The 22,520-nt window shown below is 39.7% G+C and overlaps 1 non-coding gene across 1 annotated transcript; it reads right to left on the bottom strand.

The window, feature by feature from the left end:
* Positions 1–20,455: 20,455 nt before the first annotated feature.
* TRNAK-CUU (transfer RNA lysine (anticodon CUU)) lies at positions 20,456–20,527 on the bottom strand. The gene has a single exon. It is a non-coding gene; the product is annotated as a tRNA-Lys (tRNA).
* Between the last annotated feature and the right edge of the window lie 1,993 nt (positions 20,528–22,520).

Below are 22,520 nucleotides of genomic sequence, written 5' to 3'. Positions count from 1 at the left end.
AGAGGAAAGGGGATTGTGTTGGTGGCCAAAATCAATACATGCAGAAAAGAGGAAATGGAGGATGAGGAAATACAGCAAATGTGAAGTGCTCCCTGCAGCACCTAATATAAAAAAATAAAGCAGAAGAGAAAGAAAAGAAAGAAAGAAAGAAAGAAAGAAAGAAAGAAAGAAAGAAAGAAAGAAAGAAAGAAAGAAAGAAAGAAAGAAAGAAAGAAAGAAAGAAAAAACAGACAAAAAAGGGGGGGGGGAAGCAAGCTAGAAAAAGAAAAAGAGAAAAGAAAAAAAAGAAAAAAGGGCCTTGGGGGCTAAAGAAGAAGGAAAAACAAGAAGACAAATCAACAAAATACCAGGCAAAGTTTCAAGGAATCCTCTTTGCAATTACATAAAACCCTTAGGAATCTGACATTCCCCCTTTCTCCCTTCCTCACTTCCCTCTCTCCCAGGGCAACAGGAAAGCTTCCTGAGAGGTCTGGTAGGAGATTCAAGCAGGTCCTTGTTGAACCAGCTCAGCACAAAAAACAATGACTCTTAATTTCCAGAGAGAGAACACCCACACCTCACCAGGAACCCCAAATATGCTATTGGAAGCTTGGACAGCACCTCCTACAGTCCCTCTTCCTGAGGTGTGTTACAGGAGGGCTAGTTGATTTTCTGACTCCACGTTCTCTCAGACCAAGTTTCCTATCTCAGGGTGTTTAGGTAAATTAGGCTTTCTCAGCAGATTCGCCACTCCTCTCTTCCCAGGCTATCCTCAAGCCAACTGGTATGTTCCTCCAAGCGCAAAAAAGGGGGGGGGGGCAGAAAATTGAACCTGCACTCATTTGGCCCCTCTGCACCTCCCACCAAATCCTCCCACTCACAGAGTCAATCCAAAACCAGGGGCCTAGGGTAATCCTGGACCTCTGGGAGTGCTGGGTTCGGGAAAGGGAAGTCCATGATATTGCAGACTCAGGGTATGTAGGTCTGTGGAATGTGGGCTACAGGGGCTTAGGGGACATGGATCTGGGGATCATGCATCTGAGGATCATAGGGCTTGGGGACGCTGCTGCACAACCGACAGTTTTCAGGGAACACTGCAGCCACCAGCCCTAGGGAGAAGGGTCCTGCCTCCCCACAACTTCCGACCTCTGTGCTAGTAATCCGCAATTCTACCTTTAGCAAGCACTACTTTTGTCTCAGTCTCTCCAAATCAACATCCATACATCTCCTGCCTTGCAAGCCCCCAAAACAGCCCGCTCCAGCAAGATTCCAACCCTACTCGGCTGCTTCTTTGCAGGAGAGATTGTGAGGTGCACTCACTCAGACGCCATCTTACCCTGCCTCTTTGTGTTTATTCTGTAATAGACATTTTGCAAATATTATTTCATTTGGCCTTCATGGCAAGCCTGTGAGGAGTATACTATGACCATCATTTTATAAATGAGGAGCTGGAGGACTAGGAGAATTGAATGACTTCTATGTGATTAAAGGTCTATATGATTAAAGGTCACAGAGTAAGTGATAGAGCAGAAATATGAACCCAGGCAGTCTTCCCAGAGTGAGAGTTCGTGGTGACTTTGCTCTGCTGCTACCAGGTGATGGGCGTTGGCTAAGGAGGCTAGAGAGGGAGAATGGAGAAAAACACAAAAATGATTGAAACATGATTCCTGAACTCAGAGGGCAGGAGAGAAGTTGCTAGACAGCAATAAGAACTATATTAACTAGACATGTCAAAGGTTATAGGATGACAGTGGAAGGAACAAACACCTTATCCAGAAAATTGTCCTTGAATATATATCTGTCTTTAAATGCACATAAGTGGGTCTTGTCCCTTACAAAGCTGCACTTATAGGAAGTCAAGTGTATCTTTTGAACATCTGGGCTATGTTCACACTTAGCCAAACCTTGGATCTGCACATAAATGAGAAGAGAATTTAGCTTCAACCTCCAGCTCAGCTCTTCCCCTCTGGGAGAATTAAGGCACATCATTTCGGTTTAGAAAGTTCCTGACACATACATGCAGCCAATATATATTTCCCGAAAGAAACTTGTGCAATAAGAGTAAGTCACAATGCTCTGGACCTCACAGGTTTGTTTAGAGTGTAGTAGGAGACAATGCATGTGAAGTCGCCAAACAGCCAGTGACTTTTTGTTGTGTTTCTACCTTTAGTGATGTAGAAATGGAAACAGTTGAGACACAGAGATGCAGATGGACTTCTAGTCTGACTGGCTGGACAGCATGCAGGTTTTCTAAGATAAACTTGTATAAGAGAGGATTCCATATGAAGGATGGAGAGGCACTAAGAGAAAAACATGCACACGTAGTCCTAGTCTCACAGTCACATCTAAATATAAATAAGTACAAATGAGTGCCTGCACACACACACACCTACACATATTTATAACACAGAACTATAGTTCTCCATGTATAGTCTACCAAGAAACAGGAAACATGATATAGCATATTTATTGAAAATGAAGAACTAAGCAAAGCAATATCAGGCAAATGTCAACAAAAAGGAAAGAACATTAATATCAGAAAAAGTAAAATTTCAGGTTAAAATTACTAAACAGCACAAAAGGTACTAGACCATTTTTTTGTTTGTTTGTGTAAGAAGACCTATAATGAAGATATAATTTGTAAAGAGGTTATTATAGTTATAAACCTTTTCTACCAAAAAACAGATAAACTAACTAAATAAAACAGAGGTAATTTGAAATGTCAGAACTTGATAAAAATACAATTACAGTAGAATACTCCCATATACCTATTTTAGAACTTAATAAATCCAGTAACTCTAAAGGAAATAAAGACATGGGAGAAATAAATAATGCAATTTAAAATCTTGATTTTTTTTACATGTTTATGGAAGACTTTCTGAAATCAGTTGTGTATTTGACCATATAAAAACCTTATGGATACTTTCAAAAAAGCAGAAATTTTGTATGCCACATTCTGTGGTCATAAGCAAATAAAGTTAGAAATAAACTAGAAAAGGAAAACCAAAAAACTTTAAATACTGAGAATTTAATAAAGCTTCTCCTAGATAACCATAACACCAAAGAGGAAATTAAAAAAATAACAGCACACAAGGAAACAATGAAAATAATATTTTATTCCAAAAATACATAGAAAGACCTCTGCCATTGGTCAGAATGTAAGAAGTCATATGACAATGCCCTTCATACCCTAATAATCAAAACAAATCAGAGAATTTCCAAAATAAAAGGTGTTTTCAGAAACCATTACAGAAACGAGCAAAACTTTTAATAGTTGCCATGGGCTGGCAGGAGAATTTTAAATTCCAAACAGCTACAGCCCCAGAGTAAGTTGGAAATCACTGACCAACTTTCCGAGAGGTCTTCACAGAATGCATGTGGGATTACAACAAGGACTGGGCAAGGCAGGAAAGTTGAGAGACATCTGGGGCATCTGGTCTTAAAGGGGCTCCTCCAAGCCCAAGCAGTTGCACTTTGAAGGCAGAAAGTAGTGCAGGGGAGCTGAGAGAAACTTGAGGCTCTCAAGTGTAGCCCAGAGCAGTGCTGAGAATTCATTCTTCAGGCTTTCAGGTTCTAAAGGCCAAGGCTAAGGAAAGAGTTGAGAGACAACTCTGAGGCATTTTGAGCTTTCGTAGAGTGCAAGGGAGCCACTTTCCCAATGTAGGGGCTACAGGACAGAGAGAGACTGCCAAAAAAAAAAAAAAAAAAAAAAAGCACCTCAAAGTGTTTGAAGCCAGTAGTGAACTGAGCCAAATTAAAGCAACATCAAATCCCAGATTGAGCTCAACTACAGAATAGATTGATTCAACCCTCTATTTTATGGATGATAGGAGGCATACTTTGTACTTTACTCTAAAGGAAAATATTACATCTCGATTATTCTTTAATATAAAATGTCTAGCATACAATAAAATAATGAAGACACATGAGAAGCAAAGATATAAAAGCAACTTCAAGAGAGGAAACTGACAGAGATGTCTCAGATATTGGAGTTATCAGACAAGGACTTTAAAATAACTGTGATAAAACTATTAAAAAATCTTGTGAAGGTGGCAGACAATATTCATGAAATGATAGAGAATTTCTACAGAGCCACAGAAACCATAAAAATAACTAAATGGACATATTAGAAATGAAAAAGTTGATTTCAGAAATAAAGTCTTCTTTAGATACATTAATGTCAAACTGGGATGAAGTTGAGGGGAAAAAAATGGGAACTTGAAGAAGGATTGATAAAAAGTATCCAAACTGAATCACAAGGAGAAAGAGTAAAAAAAAGTGGTATTTGTGGAGTAATATCGAAGAAATTAGGATACATGTAATTGGAGTTCAAGAAATAAAGGAGGCAGAAGATGAGGCAGAAGAGTTATCAGAAGAGATAATGACCAAAACTTTCAAGATTTGATGTAATATTTGGGTAGGTTAAGAATCTCACTGATACCTCCTGAGAGCTTCTATGGTGCTCAAATGTGGCTACTCTTTAAGCCAAACTCACCAAGTAAATGCATTATATTCCCCCCAGTGTGGGACATGACTCATGGGGTGAGCCTCCCTGGTGCCCTACCATCACCAGCTGGTGATGTAACTTGAAGAAGACCTTGAATAAAAGGGAGAAAATGGTAAAGACAAATGAGTTTATATGACTTAGAGATTTCAAGATGAGTCAGGAGATCCCCAGAGGGGTCATGCTAACCCATGTCTCAGCAGGATCCAGGAGATAGCCAAAGTAGATACAATGCCAGGTACTGGTGCTTCTGAGGGCTACAGAGACACACAGGTTCTATGGTCATGACAGATGTCTCTGGAGTTCATTGCCTTGCCATTGGGCCCTACTTTGGAATTTGTGCTTCTGATTGTGATGGAGTTGGACTCAGATGTGACTTCTCTCCACATGCCCCTTCTGTCACTTTTACTGAACCTGTGATTGGCACTGAGGTTTGTGTATGCTTGGGAGACTTGAATCTCTGGACTGTCCATGTGCCAGCTGGGCCCTGAGCCTCAGCAGAATTGCAACACCTACTCTCTGGTTCTTTGGACTTACCCAGGTCAGCTAACAGGGAGGTATGGATGTTTAATCACTGCACTAGGGAACCAGGAGAGTCTGGATCTTGAAGCAGGAGAATCCCATCCATCAGCTGTGTGGGATCTAAGCCCCTTCTCGATTTAGAGGTGGAGTGGACATTACCATCCCAGGGCCCACAAGATGGAGGAATATAACATGGATTGGCGTGAACTTGCTGGTATTCTACTATAGAACTGTTGTGACTCTAGCAACGGAAGAAATTCTATCATTGATGTGGAGACGGTGGCCATGGGAGTTGCTGGGGGCAGGGAGAGGAAGAGGTGTGATATGGGGTATTTTCAGGACTTGGGATTGTCCTGAATGATATTGCAGGGACAGATGCAGGACATTGTTTATCCTGCCATAGCACTGGAATGACTGGGGGAGAGTATGAACTGCATTGTAAACTATGGCCCATGTGGTGTGGCAGTGCTCCAGGGTATATTCACCAAATGCAATGAATGTGCCTTACTGATGAAAGGGGATGTTGATGTGGGAGGGGGCATGGGGAATGGGATATATGGGAATCTCTTATGTTTTTTAACATAACATTTTGTGTGGTCTATTTATCTTGAAAGAAAAAGATGATAAATTAAAAAGAAAAGAATTTCACTGAATTACTAACAGAAAAATTTTAAAAAAAATCATACCTAAGCATAGCAAGTTCTAACCACTGAAACCAAGTATAAAGAGCAAATCTTAAAAGATGACATATAAAAGACACATTATATATAGTGTATTAGTCAGCCAAAGGGTTGCTGATGCAAAATACCAGAATTTGGTTGGTTTTCATAAAGGGTATTTATTTGGGGTAGGAGCTTAGAGTTATCAAGCCATAATTATAAGTTACTTTGCTCACCAAAGTCTATTTTCATGTGTTAAAGCAAGATGGCTGCCAATATCTGCGAGGGTTCAGGCTTCCTGGGTTCCTCTCTTCTGGGGTCTTGCTTCTTCCTGGGCTCAAGTTTCCTCTCTTCCTGGGACTTGCTTCCATTTCCTCTGTGAGCTTACTTCCCAGCAGTCCAGCTTAAGGCTTCAGCACCAAACTCCAACATCCAAACTCCATTAAAAACCCTCAACTCTGTCCTTTGCCATGCCTTTTATCCGTGAGTCCCCACCCACCAAGAGGTGGGGACTCAACACCCTACTGATGTGGCCCAATCAAAGTCCTAATCATAACTTAATCATGCCCAGGTACAGACCAGATTACAAATATAATCCAATATCTACTTTTGGAATTCATAACCATATCAAAGTGCTACATATAGGAAAGCAATGTGGCTAAACTCTCAATAGACATACTGAAAACAAGAAGATAATGCAATAACAACTTGAATGTGTGAAAGAAAAATATGAATCTAGAATTTCATAAACAGTGGAAATATCTTCTCATAAGGAAGCAAAATTAAAAACAATATTGACATAAAAATTGTGAAAATTTATTGCACAGATATAAATTTTAAAAAAATATTTAGAAGGAATCCTTCATACTATATGGAAACGACACCAGATGGAGCTTCAGTCTGTGGGAAGGAATGCAGTGTCAATATCTGGGTAAATATAAAAAGACTTTAAAATGTATCTACACCTGTATCTACATATTTAAATTTCTATGGAAGACTATTAAGAGTTTAAAGTAAAGATAATGACAGATATTGTGTGTTTTACAACATATAAAGAAGTGAAATATACCAGACAGGTATATTTTAGTAGCTATGCTTCAATATGAGTTCATCAACTATAACAAATGTACCATACTAATGAAAGATATTGTTAGTGTGGAAAAGTGTGTGTGGGGATGGGGTAAATGGGAATTCCCTATATTTTTGATGGAATACTTATGTAATCTAAAGGTTCTTTAAAATTTTTTTTTAAATAAAAAAAATTTAAAAAAATTTAAAGTATAATATAGGATAACAGGGGCACTGTGGGCAAGATGGAGATCACAGAATTAAATGTGAGTAAATTTCTTACATTCCTCATGAAGTAGCATAATATTATTTTAAAAATAAACTGTGGAACTTAAAGATGCTTATTTTAATCTCTAAAACTGTGTTGTTCAATGTACTAGCTATGGCTGTTTATATTTTAATGGATCTAAATTAAATGAAATAAAAAATTCAGTTCCATAGTAACACTAGCTATACAAACATTATGCATGGTAACTCTGGTCTGGCTATATTAATAGCAGACAAAGTAGATTTCAAGACAGAATCTATGACTAGTGGGATATTTCATGGACATAACTATTCTATATTTATATGCCTCTAGTAACATATCTTCAAAATATAGGGAGCAAAATCTAAAAGAAGTAGAGGAAAAATAATTAGACCTATAATCATAACTAAATTGTCAAAACATATTTTTTATTTTTTCAATTATAGAAGTTGTAGGATTACAGGAAAAGTACAGAATTCTCATATACCCCCTCAGACACACAGTTTTACCCATTACTAACATGCTGTTACTCAACATGCCGTCTTCAAGGTTCACTGCATGTATCAGAACGTCATTCCCTTTTACAGCTGAATAATATTCCATTGTGCATAGACCACATTTTGTTTTTCCATTCATTTCTTGATGAACACTTGGGTTGCTTCCATCTCTTAGCAGTTATAAATAATGGCACTATGAACATCAGTGTTCAAGTTCCTGCTCTCAATTCTTTTGGGTATACACCTAGAAGTGGGATTGACGGGTGGTATGGTAATTCTATACTTAGCTTTCTGAGGACATGCCAAGCTGTTTTCCACAGTGATTCTACCCTTTCACATTGCCATCAACAATGCATGAGTGTTACGATTACTCTGCATCTGCCCCAACACTTGTTATTTTCTGTTTATTAACTAATAACCATTCCAGTGGTTTTGACGTAGTATCTCATTATGGTTTTGATTTGCATGTCCCTGATGGCTAATGATGCTGAGCATCTTTTCATGTGCTTATTTGCCATTTGTATATTTTCTTTAGAAAAATGTCTGTTCAATCTTTGGGCCAATTTTTAATTGGGTTGTTTGTCTTTTTGTTGTTGAGTTGTAGCAGTTCTTTATACACTCTATAGAATCAACCCTTATCAGATACATGGTGTCTAAATATTTCCTCCCATTCTATTGGTTGTGTTTTCACTTTCTTGATAATATCCTTTGATGTACAAAAATTTTAAGTTCTGATTAAGTCCCATTTATCTACTTTTTCCTTTTGTCGCTCATGTTTTCAGTTTAAAGTCTAAGCATCCACTATCTAATACAAGGTCCTGAAGATAGGTCCTTATGTCTTCTTCTATGAGTTTCATTGTTATGGTTCTTATATTAAGGTCTTTAATCCATTTTGAATTGATTTTTTTTGTATGTGATATGAGGTAGGGGTCCACCATCATTCTTTTATATATGGATATCCAGTTTTCCCAGCACCATTTGTTGAAAAGACTATTCTTTATCTACTGTGTAGACTTGGCACCCTTGTCAAAAATCAACTGACCATAGATATGAGTATACATCTAAATTTTAATACCCCTCTCTCAATAATTTATAGAGAAGTACACAAAAAATAGTGGACACATAGAATATTGAATAATTTGAATGATGTTATCCACTGAACTTGCCTAATTGACATCTATAGAAAAGTAAAGCCAACAACTATGGAATATTTACTTTTTTAAAATGCAAATTAAATTATTGACAATAATGGTCATATGCTTGGCCATAAAACAAGTCTCCGTAAATATCAAAAGTTTGGGATCTTGTCTCTTACCACTATGACATTAAATTTAAAATCAATAGCAAAAAACATATTTTGAGAAACTCTAAATATTTGGAAATTTAGCAATATGCTTCTAAATATCTTTTTATTAAAGGAGAAATCACAGGGGAGATTAGAAGGTATTTTCAACTAAATGACAATGAAAACATTATCAAAATTTTAATTGTATCAAGATTTGTGAGATGCCACTAAAGAACTACTTAGAGGAAATATAGTCAATGCTTTAAAATTCATAAGGAACACTAAATTGGGGAATACCAAACCATTGCCCCTAGTGGAAATCAATCCATAACTTTTTTTAAAAAAATGAACTTTTCTGTTTAAGGACTCCTTATATCTTTTGTTTCCTCCTTATATTTGATTACAGTCATTCCCTAGGAAGTGCTTTGCTTCACCAACCATACAGCGATGACCTCCATTTAACTCCATCTAGAATCAGTCTCACTGCCATCAGAACATTTTAAAGCAACATTTAAACAAAGCCCCCAAATCTAAATTTAAGCAAGTTTAATCATAAGTCTCTCTTGGGGGGAGGAGGCAATTTGAGCTCATTAACTGTGGTGTTCATTCATTAATACTGAACTCACAGACAACACTATAACTTAAGCTTAACCAAAGCTTCTCTAACTGTGATGGCTGAATTCGTGTATCAACTTGGCCAGGTTATGGTGTCCTGCTATTTGGTCAAGTGAGCACTGGCCTGATTGTTACTGTGGGTACATTTTGTGGACTAAATCATCAGTAAGTTGATTGGATCTATGGCTGACTGCTTCTATAGTCAGCAAAGGAGAATGACTCATCCAATCAGTTGAAAGCTTTAAAAGGAGAAGTGATGATTTCAGGAGTCAGAAGGGAGAACTTCCATCTCTACTTCAGCCAGACAACTTCTCATGGGGACTTAATCTCAAATCTGCATTGGAGTTCCCAGCCTGGGACCTGCTGCCCTATAGAATTTGGGTTTACCCCCCCAGCAGCATGAGACAATTCTTATAAAAAAGTTCCATAATATTTACAGATCTCTCCTGTCAGTTCTGTTTTCCTAGAAAACCCTGACTAATACACACCTATTTTTCCTTAAGGCATATCACACCCTTAAGTACATTGTTTTACATAAAATTAAAGATCTAATACCAAATGATTATGTCAATATACTCTGAAAAGTCATTTAAAAATATTAACAACCATTCTTATTAAAGACCCAAAGTAAAATGGCAATTTCAGAAAATTACTGAAACATGTTAAGGAACTTGCCAAAACCCTAATTATAAAATTACTCTAAATTTCAAAGCAAAAATCTATTTCATCATAAGTCAGAGACTAGACAAGGATGCCAGTTAATCCAAATGAATATTCAGCATTGTTGGAAAACAAATAAATTGAGAAATGGAAATGAAATGATTAAAATAAACATTGGAAGATCAGACCCATAATGTTTTTTTCCCCTGATATTATATTTGACTATGTAGAAAAGTTGAGAGACATTAGAATACAGGTATTGAAATTAAAAGGCAATTTGTTAAGATGACTAGATATGCAATATTTATGTAAAAGCAGTGTTTTCACTTTAATAAATGAAAATGTAAAGAGAGATGTTTCATTTGTGACAGTGAAAAGAACACTTTAGCAAACCGAGATAGATCTAGTAACAAAGTCGCTGGACCCAGAAAATTGCTGATGAACATGAGTGAGGAAAGAGATAAAACAAAATGAAGTTACTCTGGCTAAGGGATTTAAAGTGGAGTCAGGAGACCATTTAGGAGGTACTCTCATGCACATCTCTACCAGTTATCACAAACTGCCAAGCTCTGCAGAACTAAAAGTAGCAATGCTTCTGAGGACATCTGGATGCCATGAACCTACCATATGATAAAGAAATCAGCAAACTGTCTAACTTAAAGGACGTTTGGAAAGCTCCAAATATCCACCAATCAAAATTCCTTACAAACAACTTATGTTGTCGTCTTCTTTTTCTTTAATAATGCTTGCTTGGAAGCCCCAAGATGGGACACAGTTTGGGCTATCCAAATCTGGGGTCCCCAAATTGCATTTTTAAGATCCAAAATAAATACTTTTGTTGCTTTGGAGCCCAGGTCCACATAAACAAAGATCTCACCAAATTGAATGAGGCGGCATGATCTAGGTAGGAAGAGTTAAAGTAGGTTAAATGTCAGTTCTCTAAAGACTAGTATATCAATCTAAATTCCAACTAGTCTTCTAATGGGAATTAGTTTTATGGGACTTGAATAAAATTATTTAAAAATTCACCGAAAAGAACAATTGCTTAATAATAACGAGGAAGTTAGGAAAAAAGGAGACTGAGGGAAGACTGATTTTACCATATATTAGAACACTATAACACCATTGTGGAAAATAGGTCAGTGGGACAGAACAGAGATCCAGAAAAAAATAAAAACAAATCCTAGAATATATAAGAATAAAGTATATAACATTTGATCCTCTCAGTGGGAAAAAGAGGATAATTAATAAATAGGTTGCCCATCTGTAAGACAATAAAATTGGACTCTGACCTCATCCTTTAGAAGAAAACAAATTCCAAATATATTAAATCTGTAAGTGTAAAAAAGAAACTATAAATCCTATGAATAAATATAAGAGACTAAGGTAAAATAAAGGAGTGGGGAAGAGAAAGTTCTTAATGGAGATAGGAAATCCAGAAGTTATAAAAGAATGTAGGGAAGCAGATGTGGCTCAAGTGATTGGGCTCCTGTCTACCACATGGAGGGTGCTGGGTTTGATTCTCAGGGTGGTGAAAAGCAAGCTGGCCCAAGCAGCATGGATAGCTGGCTGGGTCACCCAGCATGGACAGCTGGCACAAAACGCAACAAAAAGAGGCACAATGGCGAGAATGGAAAGATAGTGAGAGACACAATAAACCAGGGAGCTGAAGTGCCTCTAGCAATTGAGTGCCTCTCTCCCATGCCAGAAGGTCCTGGGATCTTCCCAGTGCTACCTAAAGAGAAGATGAGGTGAGAAGACAAGCAGATACAGAAGAACATGCAGAGAATGGACTCGGAGAACGGACAGTGAGTGCAAGCACTGGGGGTAGGGAAGTAAATAAATAAAACAAAAAAGGGTAATGTAATCATGTTTGATTAAAATTCCTTTGTCTGGCAAAATGCCATAAATAAGTTAGGTATATTATCAAGATATTTTTTAGAAAATGGCAATGAAAATGAATAAAAGGATTAATTTATCTAACATAATAAAGACTTCTGAAAAATTATGCAGAGAAAAACCAACAATTTGATGGAAGAGAGAGCAAAGAATATTGACAGGCAATTCCATAGAACAAATCCAAATCATTAGTAGGAATATAAAAAGTGTTTTTCTTTCAGGAAAATTAAAATTAGAATATAAGTGAACTCATCTTTGGTAAAGATGAATACTTACTGATGTATCCTTGAAGGATGTGAGGGGAAGTGTCCTTTCATACATTTTTGGGAAAATGTGGATTGTTGTAATATTTTTGTTTTAAAGCCATGCATATCTATTAATAAACATATATACACACTTTGAGCCTTCAAGTCCATTTTAATAAATATACTCCATCAAAATAAAGATCTTTATATATAAGGATGTAGGTTGAAGATATTTATTGCACTATTGTTTATAGTAGCAAAAAAAGTGGAAAAAACAATGTCCAGCAATAGAAGAGGGATTTTAAAAAGAGAATATCTTCAATTCATGGAACTTTACATGGTCTTTGAAAATAAATGAATTATATCACTTTACTTGGATATGTAGAATATATGCTTGATATGATTAAGTTAGATATGCAATATAGAAAAAAGTGTGAAAAATTGTCTCATTTCTATGAAACACAGAAGACTGGGGTGTTCTGGGGCTGGCTGCCAGCCATCTTTGGTGCTTGGCTTTTCTCTCACATGGCAATGAACATGGCGGCCTCTCCTGGCTTCTCTCATTTCTGTAGACTTCTGGCTTCTTCCTGGACTTTCTGTGAACTTCCCTATAAGGCCTTCAGTAATAGGATTAAAATCCACATCTTAACTGAAGTAACCCCATCAGAAGGTCCTATTTACAATGGGGTCCACCCACAGGAATGGACTGGATAAAGGACATGTTTTCCTGGGTACGTAACTCCAAACCACCACACCAGCATCCCGAAGTGAACCCTCTAGGGTGGATTCTCTCCAGATGTGCTCCGAGTCAATAAGAGTCAATGAAGGGCTTTATTACAAGATGCGATGTAATTTTATCAGAATAAAGATTTTAAAAAACAAACATAGGACTGTACAACACAAACAAGAAACTTAATGTCATAGTACAAATATAAAAATGTTCTTTTCCATTGTAGCAAATGTACTACACCATTGCCAGTTGTTAATAATGGGTTATATAGGAACTCTGTATTTTCTTCTGCATGATTTTTCTGTAAACCAACTTTTCAAATAAAAAAAGAAAAATACATAGTGCCTGGCATATATCAGGCCCTTAGTAAATATTTGTCAGATTAATGAATAAATATGTGTGTGAGGGAGGGGGGATTTATATATGTATGTTTGTATATATATATTTAAATAGAGCTGTTTGTCCACATATAAAGGAGACTTTTTTGAATGCTAATGTTGGAAAATCAGTTGCTGAGTGTCTTACAGGGAGAGGGCTGTTTCATTGCATGAGTTAGAGCAGATCTCTACAGTTGAATAAGAACTGATTTTTAGATTTGACTAGGAAGGAAAATCAGACCCATGATTCCGTTTTGGTGCCAGTCAACCCATGGTTTAGCAGGTCGTCTGATCCTTTTTGGCCTTAGCTTTAGCTGTCTATGCATAACCTGAGAATATTATAATATATCTTCAGTGTCTTTCCTCCACATTCTAATTCATTCTGCCTAATCAATGACACTGCTGTGATTTTAAAAATTCTGGGGACCCAGTTTGGTGCCTTCACAGATATATTCCTTTAGCCGAGTGCTTAAATCCAGTGCCAGCTAGAAAATTAGCAGATGCTTTTCTTTAAAAGCCCAGCATGTTTTTATAGGGCCGATTGGTGAAAAAGCTCTTCACAGTTTGAAGGGGCAGACCGGGTCATTCTGCTTCGGCCTTGGCTTTCAACCAGCTTGATGCAGCTGTCTGCACAGCCCCAAGTACACGTGGGTGCTTTACAGAGTACATCTAGGTGCTTTTGACCTAGATTGGTTGGTGTCTGTTGTTTACATAACAGCTCAGAAATGAACGACAATAATGGATTCTGTAGCCTCTTAAAAAACAGACATTTTGGACTGTGTCACGGAACAGACAGTTAGACCCTGGTACTCAACCCCTTTGTTATTTAATCAGACTTTAAAAAATGTGTATCTAAATCTTACCATGCTGAGTAGCTGTTCTCAGTACTGGGGATATGAGTAGAATGAGAAGGAGAAATGTGAAAAATCAATAATTAAAACACAGTGTGACAAAGCAGCTTCGTGCACGGGGTGAGAGAACACTTCCCATGGAAGGCTTGTTTGGCCGGTCCTTTAAAAATTGTGCCCCATACTTGTGCTGGTCTCAGATGCCTGAGGAGGCAAAGGAGAATGCTGGGGACCCCTTCACCCTCAGAATCACTCTTAAAGAAACAAACGGAGGCACTTTTAGAAATCAAGGGCCGCCTTTTATCTTTTTTTTTTTTTTTAAAGAGTTAACTCTCAAAACCCTAAGTAAATTGCAACTTCAAAAATATAAACTTTCATTTCAACATGTCTCTACCTATTTTGTTATTCAGGCTTAATTTATCTGCCCCTTAAAAGAAGAAACACAGGCTGGACATCAGTTCAACCTCCAGATCTTCATTCCCCATGATGAAAGAGAAACTTGCGGTGCTGTTGAGGATCTCAAAGCTTGAGCAAGTGATGCACGAATGGGCCAGTGTCCTCTTTAGAAAGTGGAAGGAAGCTCCCCCCAAGGGGTTGAAAAGGAGAAGTTCACAGAGAGCAAAAGCAGAAGCAAGTGAGGAAATGTTCCTATTGGGTGGCATTGAATTTCCATTTTACTTAGGAGAGTCTTGCACGGAGGGGAGCAGTTGGCTGCTCAGGCAGGAGGAAGTCAGCTGGGGATAGCGGATGGGCTGTATTTAAATTTGGTTTTCTGGTCATGCCGGGCACTTAGAGGAAACAAAAATTTAGCTTGGGATTTTGGTTTGGCTGACATGGGACTTAGTGTGACTCCCTCCAAGTTGGACCTAGTAGATTTTATCTATCACTCAGTAATAATTACTGACCCTCTGAAAGCAAAAAGGATATGCTTCATCAAAGCTGTAGGAAGGAGAAGGAGTGAGGCCAGATCAGCAGTACTGATCACAGTGTTAATCATGACTGTCAAAAGCCGTTTATGCTTAATAAGTCCAGGCACTGATGGTTGTATCTGTCAAACCAGAGATAATAATTGTTTCAAAGGCATTCATCCGCAAAGATGAAAAGTCCCCCAATTTCCTAGAAACTCTGGAGGACATCTCAGAGGCTCTCATTCAGCCAGCAAAGAGCTGGGTCCTCTGTAGCTAAAATGTTGTCCTGACTCTAGGTACCCTCATAGCTCCGGCAATTATTTTCGAGTGTAAAATTACATCCGGCGTTTGAATGCCCTCCTTCTGGAGGCCAAGTGTGATAATTGAAAAGAGTGATTGCAGGTGTGAACAGAGCCTTTTTTTAAAAAGGAAGATGGTTGAACTTGTTCTTAAAACTTATCCAGCTGAATGAAATGGAAGCTGTAAAGTCAGACAGGCCGAGGTTGTGTAGAGTGGAGCTCTCGGTGTGGGCTCTCAGCCTCCCTGGCTGAAGAGTGTGGCTCAGGAGATTTGGCAGTTAGCTGAAGACAAGAATATTTTTGACCAAAGGGTCAATTAGCTTTAAGCTCTTCAAGTCGTTACAATTTGCAACTTGACCCAAGTAGGCTATCTGGAGAGTGCATGTCCCTTTATTATAAAAGGGTTTAGTAGAATGAATGTATTAGCATAAATTCTCCATTGTCCCTGGAAGCACAACTTATCCCTGGAAACACAACTCAGAGCTATATTTCTGGTGGGAGGTCATGCTGTGTGGTCACACAAATATTGTTGTATGCACACATGAGCTTGTACTCACACACATGCGCCGCACACACACATGGGTTAGTGCCCATATTACAGAGAAACAATTCACAAACCATTCAGGTTTCCATTTACTTTCCCATTGCTAATGGGACTCATTTTTAATAGACTTAAGAACACAGCAGTACACATCACAGCACAGAAGGGTTAATGTGGAGTTTCTGATGTGAAATACCTTGGATATTCAAGCCTTATCTGTGGACATTCAGGCTCATTCTCCCTCACATGTGGTTCCTAGTGGCTGTTACTGAGCAAGACGCCTGCCTCTTGACACATGGCTTGAAATGGAAGTTTTCACTCACAATTAATGCTTAATTTTCTTCCCTGCCGTAGGTACTCAGTCATGCTGTGATGATTAGAGGGTCAGGATGAGGAAGCGACAGTTTCCACACACTTGATTGCAGAAGGCTGGGAGTCGCTCTCTCTCTGCATGAAAGAGACGTGCAATGAGCCCTCCGTTCTCCAGGCCCGGCCCAGCTGTGAGAGTTGTGCTCTGCTGGCATCAAGTGCCAGGAGGGGCTCCTGATTTCTCTCAGAATCCAATCCTTTGACAAAAATTTCATTCATAGTCAGGCATATACTTCAGAGATATGAGGAGTTAGAAGTCTCATGGCCCTTGTCATCAAAGAATATATACTGCATAGTGAAACCCAGTTGAATGAATGCACGAGGTGGAAAGCGATAAGCATCTTCAAGAGAGGTCCAGAGAAAGTGTGAGAGGCATTCAGAAAAGGACAAGAGTATTCACAGCAGCTGCATTGATACAAGTGGTGCTACTAACCCATACGACTTTGTGTTTATGTGGTACTTTATATTTTTCAAAGCATTGTCAGATTTTTCCTCAAACCAGTAGGTTGGTCTGCTAAAGCAGCTCCAGCTATCATCATGCTGTAGAGAAGAAGTACATGTGGAGCAGGTGGAGCTCAGTGGTTGAGTGCTTGCTTTGCATGTACAAGGTCCCGGGTTCAATCTCTGGTACCTCCTAGGAAAAAAAAATCTGAAGTGCAGGGTTAACGTATCAGCTAGAACAGGATGCGGCCTGGAGACAGTCCTGTTTCTCATCCATTCATAATTCTAGCATACTGAAGCTGAGAGAAACCAGAACGGACAGAACAAAACGTAGCTTTTAATCATCTTTTTTCCTAACCAAACATTTAAAATAAAGCAGCCCCAGTGAGTACATTTTAGAAAGCAGGGCATGATGTATTGAAATGACTCTGGCTTGAGAGTCAAGACATCCAGGAGATTTCTCACAGCCATTGGCTTTGGAGCATTAGGTCAGACATTTAATTGTTTAACATGGAAAACGAACAAAATGATGTTTTCTTCCATTCAGTGATAGAGAGAACATGGAGTTAAAAGAGGAAGACCATGATTTACGTCTAGTCTAGGGGCTGGTAAAGCCAGATTGTGTCTTTACCCTATGCAGTTAATGGAGAAATCTGATTTGGTCTGTGATATATTAGAATCTTATTCTATGGGGTTTCTCCTCTACGTGTTTCCATGTGAGTTTCTTGAGAAGGAAAAGTGGATTTTTTGGGCCTGCACTGTAACATTTTTTTATGGAGGGGTGCAAAGGAAAATTGTGTCATGGCCCTGCTTTGAATTTGGACTTATAAAATGCTTTGTTTAAAATTTTACATGTAAAGCTAAAATAGCTAAAATATTAATGATCAGGAAATAAAACGTTCCTTATAATTTTAACTGAAGTCCAGTGATGTCTTAGCAAATGCTACAAATTATTCTTTGTTTGGGGGCTTCCCATATCTACTGTACTTTACTTTTTTATGTCTTAGATACAGCTTCATTTGCTAAGTCTTGTGACTGGTCCAATAAAACTCTGAAAAGACATATGTAGTTTTTAATTTTGTGTAGATCATTTTTTGAAATACTGATCAATTAAGCCATCCCAATCAACCTTGTTTAACAATATTGCCTCTGAATAGAAAACTAGAACAGAAAGCTATAAGCAATTGATCATTTATCAAAATTCTGTGACTAACAAACAACAAATGCTTTGCATTTAGCATACACTTCTTTATTGTTACAAAATTCAGAATTGATATATGTTTGCAGGACTGATTTAGTCCCTCGAACAATGGATGGAGAATTTAGTTTCAAAATCTTGTCCTGTTTCACCACAAAGTAAACAAAATTGCCTAAAATATTTTATTTCCTGATGGAGAAAATAGTTTAATTCTGCTTAAAACAAAATGTTTAATTTTGTTCAGGCTCTCTTTTTGATTGCAAAACCATTTAAAATGCAGGATAAAACCACATAATCATTCTTAATACTATTTAAATGTAAGCCTTCTTTTGTAATCTCTTTCCTTTCTATCTAGTCACGGTGTTATATCTTTTATTGTACTGTACATGTAATTATATCACAACTTGATGTGTTTTTCGGAAACACTTAGAAACATTCTGATTTAAAATATTTTGTAACCCTCTTATGGCAGGGCTTTTAAACAATTATTATTATATTTTATTTCTGTAAATGTGATCTTGATCCCTAATTGCAAGTCCTAATTGCGCTGCAGTTACTTTCTACCATCAACGATTCCTTTGAAATTTGAATCTCAATACTCAGTCACTGTAATAAATTCTTGGTATACACTTAACCCTCTCACCAGCTCTGTGATGTTGGCAATATTATCTCATTCTGATGGATGGAGAAACAAAGGTACAAAGGATTTATGTAATTTACCCTTGATCATATGCATAACAAGCAGCAGGATTTATACAAATTAAAGTAGCTCAACAATATAAAGATATAACCCAAGCAAAAAAAGGAGAAAAGATTTGAAAAGACATTTGTCCAAAGAAGATATATGGAGAAGCACATGAAAAGACGCTCAACATTATTAGTCATTAGGGAAATGCAAATCAAAACCTTGAGATGGCACTTCAGATTCACTAGGGTGACTGTAATAAAAAAAAAATGCCTCTAAGACAAGTATAACCAATGAGTGCTGGTGAGGTTATAGAGAAATTGGAGCCTTTATACATAGCTTATGAGAATGTAAAATGGGGTGCCCACTGTGGAAAAGAGTTTGACATTTCCTCAGAAAGTTCAACATGGAGTTAATATATTCTATCCTAGGTATACATCCAAGAGAATTGAAAACATAAGTCTACACAAAAATTTGTGTGTGAACTTTTTTCTTTTTTCTTTTTAATTGTCTTTTAAAAAAAAGATAAATAGATCACACAAAATGTTACATTAAAAAACATAAGAGGTTCCCATATACCCCACTCCCGAAGCCCCAATCCCCACTCCTCCCACATCAACATCCCCTTTCATCAGTGAGGCACATTCATTGCATTTGGTGAATACACCCTGGAGCACTGCCACACCTCATGGATTCTGCTGTCTCTAAGAATAATTTACCTATTTGTGACATTTCTTATAAATAAGACTGTACAATATATGATCTTTTTAAAAATTTTTTTATTTATTTCTCTCCCCGCCCCCTTGCCCTGGTTGTCTGTTCTCTGTGTCTATTTGCTGTGTCTTCTTTGTCTGCTTCTGTTGTTGTCAGTGGCACAGTGCGGTCACCCCTCGGGCTGAAGTGTGGTTTGCTGGCCTGGCAGGGGAGCGGCCGCGGTAGGCCTAATTCCGCTGCCCCCATAATAGGGTGGTTGGTCAGGCCCACCGCCACCCCTGAAGGAAGATCGGCATGGGCGCAGAGTGCCCTTGGGTCTCCCCTTCTCGGCAGCCATGCTTCTGCGGCCGCCCCTCCTCCCAGATGGCGCCACCCGATGCCTTGTGGGGCGGCACCCTTCTTCTTCCTTCTCCCTGCGCAGGCGCAGGGCAGAAAATTCCAGTCTGCCCTTTTCCCCTCCCCCGACAGCAGCAACAGCCAGGCGTGGGCGGAGAAATCCAGTCTGCCCTTTTCCCCTCCCCTGACAGCAGCAACAGCCAGGTGTGGGCGGAAAAATCCAGCCCGCCCTTTTCCCTTCCCCCGACAGCAGCAACAGCCAGGCGTGGGCGGGAAACTCAAGTCTGCCCTCCACCCCAGCAACAGCAGCCACCAATCCCTAAACCCTGCCCCTTCCCCCAGCAACAGCGACAGCCAATCCCTAACCACCACCCCTCCCCCGTCCAGTACCGCCCACTGACCTTTCGCCGGCAACCAATCAGAACAGGGCGTGGCTTCGACCAATCAGCCTTCCCCAGCCCCTATAAAACTGTTGCCTCTCCCTCAGTAAAGTGGACTTGCGTGTTTACCTTGTCTCCGCGGTAGTTCTTCTGCCGTGCGCCCTCCAGTCCTGAGAGCCCCCGACAAGGGCCTGGCCTCCCTTGTCCCCAGTTCGTCGCCTGCTTCTCCGGGCGACCCCTTCGTCGCCGGCTTCGCCGGGCGACCCCGTCAGCCGAACCGCGCAACCCCTTGTGAGACCGATCCCTCGTCTGCTGCCGGACCGACCCCTCATCCCAAGCGGGACCGACCCCTCGTCCCAAGTGGGACCAACCCCTCGTCCAGAGCTGGACCGACCCCTCGTCCGCAGCCAGACCCCACCTCTACCGACCGAGCAAGCCGCCGCAGTTGGCGCCCAACGTGAGGCTCGAACCCACGACCTGAGATTAAGAGTCTCATGCTCTACCGACTGAGCTAGCCGGGCTCACAGCTGTAGAACACTTCTTCTCCAGGGGAAAAGTTGTCCTTGTCACTTGGGGTATGCTTAGCATGCAGAACTTCTGGTGGCAACTGACAAACCCTGGAGCAGCTTGGCAAATGGCAACTGTTGGGGGGGTTTACAGTGACCAACAGGAACAGGACGTTCACAGCGAGGGGCAGGGCCGCTCCACATCCCGTTCCCTTGACTGTCACTTGTGCAGCGGATGGTGTTCTCCCCAATGAGGCTGAAGGTCATCCCTCGGTCTGGGTGGGGGTCACAGGTGTAAGATATTTCCTTTCCATAAGGAAAACCTCCCAGGTGGTTTCCTGTGTGTTTCCCATTAATGATAGCCGGAGGATTTGGACAAAAGATTTGTTCACACACAGGAACTTTGTTATTCCAAAGGCTTTTCATTCCCACCAAGACACAATGACTAACAGAACTGCCCTTTAAATGGAACCCCTCATCACAGATGAAGAACACTTCTGCCCCAAGGTGGAGATTAGGGGGAGAAAGCACGCGGCCATTAGGGAGTTGTTCCAGGAACTCATCACATGATTTCACTTCACATCTGGGGGCTGCAGGGCTCCAGTCCCCCTGGGGCGTACAGCGTAGAGAAGCAGCTCTTTGGATGTCATAGCCTTGCTGGTCTTTGTGTTTTGTTTTGTCTCAGGCAGGCATAGGATGGGGGAGGGGCTCTCCAGTACCTTCTTCCCCCAATCCTCAAACTGCATATCTGGTCCTACTCTGCCTTCAGAGGGGAAAGAGCCACTGAGGGCCTCCCACCTCTAAGCCCACCAGGAAGAAGTTGACCGCAGCACAGGAATCTGTGTTTCTTTTTGTTGTGTCATCTTGTGTCAGCTCTCCATGTGGGTGGCGCCACTCCTGGGCAGGCTGCACTTTCTTTCGTGCTGGGCGGCTCTCCTTACGGGGCGCACTCCCTGTGCGTGGGGCTGCCCCACGTGGGGACACCCCTGCGTTGCACGGCACTCCCTGTGCACATCAGCACTGTACGTGGGCCAGCTCCACACTGGTCAAGGAGGCCTGGGGTTTGAACGGTGGACCTCCCATGTGGTAGACGGACACCCTAACCACTGGGCCAAGTCCATTTCCCAATATATGATCTTTGGTGACTAGTTTCTTTCACTTGGCATAATGGTTTTAAGATTCATTCATGTTAGTAGTATGCCATGTCTTTTCATTGTCAAATATGTTGTTTGGATGTACCACATTTTATTTATCCATTGATCAGTTGATGGACATTAGGATTTCCAACCCTAATGAAAAGATATGGCATACTACTACAACATGAGTGAAACTTAATACCATTGAGCATTAAATATGTTTAGCTATTTGGCCCTCAAATAGTTATTATTTCTTCTCTCTATGTAACAGCATGAGTTCCTTAGTTTTGCTTCATGATTTTGGTAATAGTGCATTTTCTGCCTTTACAGCAGTTATTTGACTTGATGTAATAGTTACTCCAGAGAGATCAAATTCCAAGTAGAAAAAATTGTGCTTCCTAGGGAGTTTTATCTAGAGTGCCAGATAGTCCTGGTATCCTCACTGATTCCTGGAATCTTGCTTGAAACCACACAGGAAAGTTCTTGACCCTACGTACCAAAGAATGGAAAGGAAAGATCTGGAGTCTTGAAGGAAGATTGTTTTTTTCTGGCTCCAACTGAACAAAATGTATTTATCCAAGCTATGTGACATCTGAGCCACCATATCTTCATTTGTGAAAAATGAGAACAACAATATCTATTTGAAAGCTTGCAGTGGGAGTTTTATGAGACAAGAGTTGTGAAAATGGCTAATAAGGTACCTGATACTTACCAAGTGTGATAAATTTCTTCCTCAGTTCCATCCCTTTCTTCTTCACCAGCTCCTTTTCTCAACTTGCATTCAGATTCCTAGTAACCTATACTCTCGAGTTTACCTCTGTGAGTTTACCCATCTTTTAGCTCATATTGGTGAGACCATACTATATTTGTCC

Source organism: Dasypus novemcinctus, chromosome 14 (genome assembly GCF_030445035.2).
Source record: "Dasypus novemcinctus isolate mDasNov1 chromosome 14, mDasNov1.1.hap2, whole genome shotgun sequence".
Taxonomy (NCBI): domain Eukaryota; kingdom Metazoa; phylum Chordata; class Mammalia; order Cingulata; family Dasypodidae; genus Dasypus; species Dasypus novemcinctus.
Note: the sequence above shows the minus strand (reverse complement) of the source record. Positions and strands in the feature narration are given on the sequence as shown.